This window comes from Colias croceus, chromosome 3 (assembly GCF_905220415.1).
Source record: "Colias croceus chromosome 3, ilColCroc2.1".
Taxonomy (NCBI): domain Eukaryota; kingdom Metazoa; phylum Arthropoda; class Insecta; order Lepidoptera; family Pieridae; genus Colias; species Colias croceus.
In genome coordinates this window covers 11,310,369-11,321,738 of record NC_059539.1, presented here as the reverse complement: position 1 = coordinate 11,321,738, position 11,370 = coordinate 11,310,369, and the positions used below count along the sequence as shown (strand labels likewise).

The 11,370-nt window shown below is 34.2% G+C and overlaps 1 protein-coding gene across 1 annotated transcript in view; it reads left to right on the top strand.

Moving 5' to 3' along the window:
- The first annotated feature begins 362 nt into the window (after window positions 1-362).
- The window catches only part of LOC123706163 (nephrin), a 373,060-nt gene continuing 362,052 nt past the window's right edge, over window positions 363-11,370 (top strand). The window contains exon 1 of the mRNA XM_045655331.1: window positions 363-563. The gene's annotated coding sequence lies outside the window, so the exon portion shown is untranslated. The remainder of the gene's footprint in view (window positions 564-11,370) is intronic.

Here is an 11,370-nt window from a genome sequence, read left to right as displayed (position 1 = left end):
CGAGTATTACGTTTACAAGGTTAAAACAGATCATTAACCTTACGGAAAATTTGCTTATAACAAATTTAAACAGCTAAAAACACAAAAAATATTAATGAATTTAGTTCAGTGCGGATTCACAGAACCGTTAATGAATTCATCTAAAACTATAGCTCTAAGCACCTCTAGACGGGACTTATTAAAATGAGCAACTTAAAACAACACTGAACGCCGATTGGTTCGGAATCAAGTCCTTAATATCTTATGAAAGTGCTTGGCGCTAGCGTCTAACAATTCTGCTGAAGTACTTTGATGGAGTCATGGAGGCTTGCGCGGTGAAGGCTGTACTCCAGTTGTAACCGAGCACTCGGAGCGGACGGACGTGCGTCGCTCCGCGTCGAATACCGCATCGCGAGTGTATACGACATTCAGTGAGTGTTGTGTTTGTGAATTGACGTGCTTCACGTGCGAAAATATTGATAGATATGATAAATACGATCGATTTGTAAGATAAAACGTGACAGCGTTATGTAGAGCGAATTGTGTATGTGCATGTGATACTGGAAGCTCTTATTTTATATTTGGTAAGTTGTAGGTTTTGAAGGTTGTGTTATCCTATGTAATTTTACATGCCTCTAATGGGCGCCACTTTATTATAAAATAGCAGTACATCATACGCTCAGATATACTAAGCTCTATCAGATAAAATAAACTATAACATTTCAATTAAAATCTTCTTCTATACTTAATTACTATTTTAACGAAATAATCATTAATTATTTATAATTAAATCAATAATTTATACCAGCATAATTCTACCTCGCGTCCTACTTCGTAATATAAGCGCAAATAAAATCACTTATCGTGCTCTACAAATTCGATTTTAATATCTATAACCCTTCCAAACACAGTTAATCGAATCAAACGCGAAATGCAAATGCAGACGTATAGATCGTCAGATATTATATAGGTCGTGTCAAATATTTTGATACCCCAAATCAGGCTTCCACGTGAAAATAGCTTGGGTCAAATTATACTATGAATATGGATTACATACATGAATATGCTATATCTCTCCCATGGGCTACAAACTTAGTAGAGGATACTTTGAATGCAGCCTAGTCTCTACAAAGTAAATACTCTTGTGTTTTAAATATGTAGAGTCGTCAAATGGATAGAGTCAGTAAACTGTAATAAAATATCTTATGTATATGCACTTAAATAAGTTTTGATTGCTTTGGAAGCAATTAAGCCACACTTAGAGATAACATTTTATTTCTATGCAGGTTATGGTCGTAGAGGCAGATCATCGTTTGAAGGTTTATTAACACGTAGACTGCAGAGTATTTGATATCGTAAACCGATGATTTTTGACAATTTTAATATTGTTGTTGCTAAAAATATTTTAACTTAACACCCTAATGTGAATAATATAAATACATTTTTTTATTGCGAGTAATATAAATTATTCATATTATATTGAAAGCTAAATAACATAATCTCTTGTTTTTTCCTAAAACAAGAGATTATGTTATTTATGATTACGTTGAATAAGATTCATGTAGTGTATGAGCTCTACCTAACGAAACTGTACAATAATAAATTCCATTTCGTAAATATTACGCACCGACCTTTACTGGCTACCAGTTGGTACCGCGCTCTCGCTTGCACTGGAACGCCTCAGAGCGAGGTAACGCCGCATGAGTCATGTTTTTTCGGGCGTGCAGCCGGCTCTATCGAATTATAAGACGTTGTCACGTCAAAAAAATTGGTTGTCTGTAAAGTCGGTTTACTGACGATAGTTGAACGTGATAACGATTGTGCTTCTTTATCGCTCTTTCCGCGCTCTCGCTTGCACTGGAACGCCTCAGAGCGAGGTAACGCCGCATGAGTCGTGTTTTTTCGGGCGTGCAGCCGGCTCTATCGAATTATAAGACGTTGTTACGTCAAAATAATATATAATAATTATGTAAGAATATAAACCACCAAGTTCACCAAGCTCGACTACTATTAATTTTATTTTTGAATTTTTATGCTAAATTTTATATATTCATTTGTAAACTCTGATAACTTCTAACGGATGAGTTTTAATTTATTAATAGCATTTACCCTTGCTTCAACCTTGCGTGGCCAAAAAAGAGAATTTATACATTTATAATATTCTATTAATAGATCTCTGATATAATTTTTAATAGTCAATTTTCTTGAGGTATTTGAGAAATTCTATCAGATAGCATCAGTTTAATAGTTTTGGAGATTATTCAGAAATAATATAATTTATAAATAAAATATAAATAAAGTTGAATAGACATGTTTTTTTTTTATTTTGATATTTTATTAATGTGTATATTGGTGAAGAGCCATAATTATATTCTTTTAAGGGTTTCGATATCATAATTTAAATTCAGATTTATGAGTATTGTGTAGGTTCTGAACGATGAGACGAAAAGTATAACACTAATGTTATATTCGTTATACTTTTTGGGCAGACAGTAAATACAGCGTAAATCTATTTCACTATAAAATTTCAACTTGCAAGAGACCTTGCAAAATAACATAAGCAAGAGCAAAAACAAAAGAAGAAAAATTAAGTTTGCAAATTCGTAAACCTACAAAGGCGGGCGGAAAATTAGTGTCGCATATCTATACTAATATTATAAAGCTGAAGAGTTTGTTTGAAATGAAAATGAAATGAAATGAAAATCATTTATTAGGTACACCACATTGACACATAAAACATAAGTAACAAAATTAAAAAAAAAAAAAAAGAAAGAACAGAACGCAAAACAGAGAAAATAATAATAAATTTGTGTGGCGACCTAAATGGTGAGGCCCTCAGCATATGTCATGCCGACATGGTCGGCATAACGCTGGTTTTCAGTGCCCCCCACAAGACAACAGGGCAGAAGCCCAAAGTGTCCCCTAACCGTGACTATTACTAATAATACCTATACAGGAAAAATAATAAATAGATACTAAATAGAAACAAAAATCCTCTACAGAATTATACATATGAACATATAAAAACAAAAAAATTATAATAATAATAAATAAAAATAAAGAGATATATATATATATATATATTTGAAAATACATATAAAATAACATAATAAATAAATAAATAAATGTATATTAGCCCTATATACAACGCAACTAGGCTTGTTTGACGAATTCGTTTATCAAGTGTGCTTTATATTTATATCTGAAAGCATTTTTTGACACTGACTCACGTATCGGCGGCGGAAGATTGTTCCAGCACTTCGTTGCGTTGTATACAAAACTACCTCTAAAAGCAGTTGTATGGAACTTTGGCATAACTAGCATGTACGTGGACCCTCTTGTGAAGTGCGAACCTTTTCTGTCTCTCATCCACCTCAGCTTACAGTAAAGGTATTTAGGCATCTGGGATGTTACCACTTCAAAAAGCATGACAGCGAAGTGAAGGCGTCTGCGTCGTTCCATGTTGAGCGTTTTTGCCTTGATCAGATACGGCGTTACGTGATCTCTCGAAGGTATGTCCCAACAGAAACGAGCGCAGGCGTTCTGAACGCGCTGTATTGCAGTCTTAGTTTTTTCAAGCAATCTTGTACCGTACATGGTGTCCGCGAAATTGAATTTCGAGAGTATAAGTGCCTCGCACAGCCTTGAACGTAAGGGTGCGGTAATGTAGGATTTTATACGATACAACAGCTTTAATCTATAGAAACAGTTTGAAATGGTGGTATGAATGTGTTTCTCGAACCTCAAATTTTCATCGAACACGATCCCAAGATTGCGAGCTTCCCTAACGCGTTCAATCAACTGCCCCTCTACACTGATAAGCGGATTATGTTTCGCCACTTTTTCAACCAAAATCGGTGTTCCCAATAACATAAATTTGGTCTTCGCAGGATTAATAACCAGAGAGTTTTTCTCCGACCATTTTGAAATACGCTGAAGGTCTGAATTTAATTCGGCAATAGCTTCAACAGTTCGAGATGGATGAAAAGATATATATAATTGTATATCATCTGCGTATGAATGGTGCCGGCAATATCTTATTTCACGCGTAATATCCGTACTGTACAGAATGAAAAGTAGGGGACCCAGGATGGAGCCTTGCGGAACTCCTCTGGTCACGCTACTTTGCCTGGAATATGCAATTGAACCATCTTCCTTGCGGATGACTACAGTTTGAGTACGTTTGTTGAGATAACTACTGAACCAGCTTATTGTTTCCTTACTAAACCCATAGTACGACATCTTGGATAGAAGAAGCGGAACATTGATGGTGTCAAAAGCTCTAGTGTAATCAAGGAATACAACAGCAGTACTCATGCCCGTGTCTTGCGCCTTCAGGATGTTATCTACAACTTCAGTTAGTGCAGAGGCAACACCACGTCCCTTCCTGAACCCCGACTGCAAATCGGATAATACTCCATTTTGCTCTAAGAACTGGGTTAACTGATTGTGTACTATCCTCTCTATCACTTTCGAGAGACACGGAAGTACACTGATCGGCCTCAGATCTTTTGAGGTCAATGGATTGTCATTCTTAGGTATAGGATGTACCAGAGCACTTTGCCAAAGTTCAGGAAACTGATGCGTACGGAAGGACGTGTTTATGATATGCGTGATGACTGGCAGGATTTTGGAGGAAGTAAGTTTTAACATATCTAAGGACATGTCATCGACTCCAACTGCTTGAGACTTCAAGGTTTGTAAGGCTTTAAGTACCGTGTTTTCATTTACAGATTTTAAATGAGAAGGTGGCGTTACAGTACCGGTGAAATTCGTAATAAGTCAACGTCGATAGGTCAGATTTGTTGTTGCCAGGAACATTAAGAAAGTCACAGTTTAATTTATCGGGATCATTGAAATGCGATGGTAACTTATTATCCTGTTTAGCTTTAATTACGACTTGTTCCTTAATGTGCTTCCACAATTTAGGCGGGTTATTGATATTACTATTAACATAATTGTCAAAGTATGATTGCTTTTCTCTATGCAGAGCCTGGCTGACGATACTTTTTAGTTCTTTGTAATATGCCTTATGTTTACCCTCTTTACTTCTTCTGGCAGTAACTTGCGCTTCGTCTCGAGTTTTCATCATCAATTTAATGGTATCAGTAATCCATGGATAAAGCTTGTGTTTTACATATTTCACTTTTCGAGGAGCATGATGATCAAAAATTATTTGGATGTATATTGTAAGAATCTTTACCATCTCGTCGACATTATTCATTTCCATAATTGTGTGCCACCTTACTTCTTCTAGGGTCGCTTCAAAACTCTCCATGTCAATATCTTTCAGAGACCTGTACGTTATCCATCTAGGGATATATTTGTCCTTGGGTATATTTAATGTACAAGAAACAAATGCATGACTGCTCAGGGCGCTGACATGCTCAACGACAACGTGCGATGCTGCAATGTTCGTGCATATCAAATCCAGCAACGTCTCGCTTTTATCCGTGAAGTGTGTTGGTTCAGATATAAGTTGAGTGAGATTCATCGTATGCAAAAAACTCTCAAGTTTGGAGAAAGAAACGTGTTGCTTATTTAAAAAGTTAATATTAAAATCCCCTAAGAGCACTATATTGTCGGACCACATGAAGGAACCAAGAGATTCGATCAGGGCATCCAAAAATATCTGAACATCGAGCCAAGGAGGTCTATATGCTGTTCCCAATACAACCGTTTTACCCTGAACTGTGGTTTTCACCCACATTTGCTCAACTTGCAAGGTTATAGGATGTTGCAAAGTTTTAACTACCATACCCTCCTTCACGTAAAATCCAACACCGCCTCCGCGATTACGGATACTTCTCGAGCGTGGTATATGTCGCAGCCTATAGCCGGGAACAAGGGGCGCACGACCCTCTTCACCCTCGCGGAGCCAGGTCTCGTTGACCGCCAATATATCCACCCGAAGTCGGTCCAGTGCGACGACAAACTCGTCATGATGGGTTCCAAGAGAGCCAGGATTGATGAAACCAACCTTTAATTTATTTTTAATACTGAATGTGACTAATAATTATTGAATCCATAATAAAGTTTAAACTATGGACAAGGTAAATGAATAACACTATATTATGTATAATACTATTAATACTGTTTGGGATAATAATAATATATAGTACAAGTGTAATAGTTGCTTTTATATGATTAATGAGGATTATTATAACAATTAATTGATGGATAATATGAATAACAATAAAATGTACAATAACGTTTAAAATATAGACAAGATAAATGGCTAACACTATAATACTCTGTATAATTCTGTATATGATACATACTACAATAAATGGAATATGTGTGTTTATAATGTCACTATAATTAATGAAAATTATTATTTGAATTAAATGCTGGATACGACTGTCGCACAATAAGGTGCGATTGTCGCAGTATAAACTTATAAATCGTTTACAATACACAAAACATGAGTGCTCGTATAAGACAATAGGCAATCTAGTACTGTTGTTAAATGTTGTAATGATTGTAATTAAGTGTATCGCTATACCAACTTGGACACCCTGCGAATCTAACAAATACAACAAGAAATGATATGTTACTAGAGTGATAATATTATATTTATTATTACGTGCATGAACTTTATCTTTTTTGAATACCATGTTACACAGACCTTGGTCGCCACCCAATAAACTTAATACAATACTACAAGTGCTTATTCTATATAATATATTAACACAATCTTTGTTGATGAAATACGTACGGAATATTAAGACACCAATATTTGATACATTATTTGTGTAAAAAGTACCAAAAACTACAACATGAATTTTTATGTTGTTAAATATCCTAAATGAAAACAAACATCCATTACAATAAAACCGTGACGTAATCGAAGCCATACTGTTACAACTCGAAACTATATACGCATACACATAGATCATCACACATTCATAATTACTGCTACCCAGAACAATGTACATTTTAATTTTAATATTAATCAAACCAAACAGTGTATTTAAAAAATTTTGTACTAGGAAAAATACAATACAACTCGCTTCAACATTAGAGGACAATAATATTTTTTATTGTTGTTTTATTGTTTGTTTGTTTGAACGCGCTAATCTCGGGAACTACTGGTCTGATTTGAAAAATTATTTCGGTGTTAGATAGCCAATTTATCGAGGAAGGCTATCCGCTATAGGCTATATATCATCACGCTAAGACAGCGGAGCAATGCGGGTGAAACCGCGGGGAACAGCTAGTATTAAATATACTAAACTTTAGTTCGGATTTCAAGGCTAGCACTTTACTGTTTACTATGCATGCTGTGCCTGCATGCATAGCTGCTAATCATGCATGCTGTACATTTATATGCATGCGTGGATAGCTGAAAATTGAATTGTGAAGCCTATCCGTACTCTATTAGTAGTCATTGCAGTTGCCTTGTTTACTGGCGGAGTTTGTCGAAAACTTTAAACAAAAATTGGTTAACGAATTTTTTGTCATACTAATATTATGTCAATTTATGAGACAAGTTTTTATGTTACATTTATTGCAAACTATACTACCAGCTTTGAACGTAGGTGTTTTATATAAACGTTTCGAAGAAACGGCTCTATTTTTTTGCACATCAAAATCAGTTGTGAAATTTTAAAGATCTAAGCACATAAATAGGGACTGACTGCAGGAAGCAATTATGTTCTACAATAATAATTATATTATGCGATGAAAAATATTACAAAAAAAACTGTAATGATATAGTAGAATTTTTACACGTGTAGTTATTTCTACTTAAGTAGGAGGCTCTACCACTGAGACACCACTGCTCTACATAGAGCACTATATTCGCTACATAAGTATTAGGTAGATACATAATAAGCAATGATTATAAAACATTTATTAGACTAGCTGCGCCCCGCGGTTTCACCCGCGTGGCTCCTGTTCCTGTTGGTCTTAGCGTGGTGTTATAGCGTATAGCCTTCCTCAATAAATGAGCTATCTAATTTCTTGCAGAATCTATTTATCGTATAAAGGCTTATTGAAATGATATCATAAATAATTATGATGTCTGCGTTTCAAAATTATTATTATTGTCGTTTGTGTATTAAGAAATTTGTATTTCAATAATGCATAAACTAGCTTCAATAAAATCAAATTATGGCTATATAGTTTACTAGCTTTCCGCCCGCGGCTTCGCCCGGGTTTTCAAAGGAAAACCCGCATAGTTCCCGTTCCCGTGCGATTTCCGGGATAAAACCTGTTCTATGTGTTAATTCAAGTTAACCTCTATATGTGTGTTAAATTTCATTGTAATCGGTTCCGTAGTATTTGCGTGAAAGAGTAACAAACACACACACACATCCTCTGAAACTTTCGCATTAATAATATTAGAAGGTTAAAGTTGTATAAATAAAAACGTGTTTTTAGCAAAAAGATATACTTACTGTATTTACAAAGACTATATTTCAATTCTTATAAAGAAGGGTTAGTTAATAGAAAACTTATAAAGATTGACTTTGCTTCATTGCTGGTACCTTTAAAAGTAATTTTCAATATAATACACTGAAATTTAATAATGTTACGGCGACGTGGTTTGTGCGAGAATATGAAAGTTCTGATTTGAATGAAAGTTCTTAGAAAAAATAATATTATTTACGTGTATTGCATACCTAGCTGTGCCCCGCGGTTTTACCCACATTCTTCCTCTTGTATTAGTCTTAGCGTGATATAGAATATAGCCTTCCTCGATAAATGGAATGTTTAACAGTGAAATAATTTTTCAAATGGGACTCCGTGGTTCATGAGATTAGCGCGTACAAGCAAACAAACTATTCATCTTTAAATTTCAAATACAGTATTTTTACATGTAAAATACTTTGCAAATAAGAAATACCAGTGAAAACAAGTATGTAATTAATCTAATTACATGAATATTTCCGGATACTTTATACTGAGCCAAATAAAGTAGATTTTTGATGAAATTTCGATACTATTTTTATTTAGCTAGAGCGTAGGTTCAAGTTTATATTTTCATTTATTTTAAATAGAAATAAGCTCATTAGTAATCTTAAATCACTTATCTTTTCTGTATTATTGTTAGTTTTATTAACATCACTACATAGTATAAAACAAAGTCGCTTTCTCTGTTCCTATGTCCCTTTCTATGCATAAATCTTTAAAACTACGCAACGGATTTTGATGCGGTTTTTTTTAGTAGATTGAGTGATTTAAGAGAAAGGTTTTAGTATATAATTTATTAGGTTTTAGACAAAGCGGGCGAAGCCGCGGGCGATAAGCTAGTCATGTATAAATTGACATTCTATCCTGTTAAAATCGAGCCGCAGTAAAAAGATGAAACTTTTAATAGAACTTTGTTATGGAAAAGTACTTTCTTACGAAACAACTTATTGTTTCCCGAAGATATATTTCAAAGTTCGTTAATATAAGCATTTTACAAGTTTCGCTCTCAGTCCAAGTTGAAAAATATAAATATTGTATTAACTGATTTTAACGGTAACTTTATTTTTAACTGCATTATAAGAAGGTTGTTAAAATTGTTACAAATAATTTTTGATGTTGTATTTGTAGGTTTGTACTTTTTTTGTGGTTGTGTGAAATCAATCAACTTTCGAATAGATTTGCTTGTGATATCCCTAACAGTGCGTACTTAATTACTTTGACTCTAATATTTTATTGATATGACTAGCTTCCGCCCGCGACTCCATCCGCGTGGATGTCGGTCTTCGCGTGGATGGTTTATTTCTCCATTTTGAGTAACTCTGACTATGACCTTATAAAAGTTTTTTTTAATATCATATTTGGGTTTGGTATCGATCCAGTAACACTATTATGCTATTTATTTTTTCAATATTTTCAATGTAAAGAATTGACCCTTCTACAGATTTATTATATTATGTACCTATAGATTCATTAAACAAAGTGTTTTTTGTTAAAATTTGTTATTATAAGCTAGTCCATTTATGATAAAACTTGTTCTACAATATAGTCTCAAAATGGATACTAAAATCAAGGTTGTCGCTAAATCCATGGTGAAGTGCTTTATAAGACCTGGGGTTCCTTCACATTAGCACCACTCAGACACAAGTGTCAGAACTCAAGTAACACGACCCTTGAGCTCGGCTTTCCTTTCATATTTATGTATAGATAGTTTGTAACGAACTATTGTAGTACGTATATAACGTCTAGTAGGAGGTTGAATACTATATAGTATACTAGCTTTCCACCCGCGGCTTCATCCGTGCAGTCAAAGAAAAACCCGCATATTTCCCGTTCCCATGGGATTTCCGGGATTGCGTCATTTTCCCGGGATAAAAAGTAGCCTATGTCCTTATTTTATTATCCTAGTGGTCGGCCCCGGCTTCGCCCGTGGTACATATTTCGCAATAAAAGGTAGCCTATGTCCTTTCTCGGGTATCAAAATATCTCCATACCAAATTTCATGCAAATTGGTTCAGTAGTTTAGGCGTCATTGAGTAACAGACAGACAGACAGAGTTACTTTTGCATTTATAATATTAGTAAGGATAGTATTATACTTTGTTAAGGTTGTAATAATAGGATACATTATTGATGGTCTGTTGTACATTAATTTCAATAGATCCCATGTAGACATGATTTAGACACTGAAAAAAAGTGATACAAATTCGTAGAACAACTTGAAATTATCGGAAATTAAGTGGTTTGAATTCCCCATAAACCATAAAATATTTTACAAGATTTCACTCAGTTTTGCAAAACAAATTTATAAAACGCTTAAGATTATATTATATAATGTAATTAAAAGTTTTTAAGGAAAGTATAATATGCTCTCGACTATAAAAACAATATCAATATGTATGCAAGGCAATAAAAAACATCAGGCGTACCACGAAAATTGTAAATGTTAATAATATACAGAAACCAAACCCACTGTTTTTTACCCAATGTGATTATAACCTTCATATTGAATAACGGAATTAACATGAATTTACACATATTTATAGTCATTCCGAAGTAACGATCATAAAATTAATCTATACTAATATTATAAAGCTAAAAAGTTTGTTTGTTTGAACGTGCTAATCTCAGGAACTACTGGTCCGATTTGAAAAATTCTTTCAGTGTTAGATAGCCCATTTATCGAGGAAGGAGGATAAATTATCATCACGCTAAGATCAACATGAGGGAGCCACGGGGGTGAAACGGGCAGCTAGTCTAATATAAAACAATAATGCAAACAGCAATAACGGATTCATTAAAATCTTACAAGGAAATATAAAATACAGTAACAAAAAGTATCTAGAACTTTCTATAGGTGATAATTAGAAGTCCAAAGGAAAATTTTCATATCATACACGTTATTCAACTTGTTAAAAGTTCCCCATATGAACTTTTAATTGGATTATGCCTGAAATTGACGGTGTAGTTTCGAAAA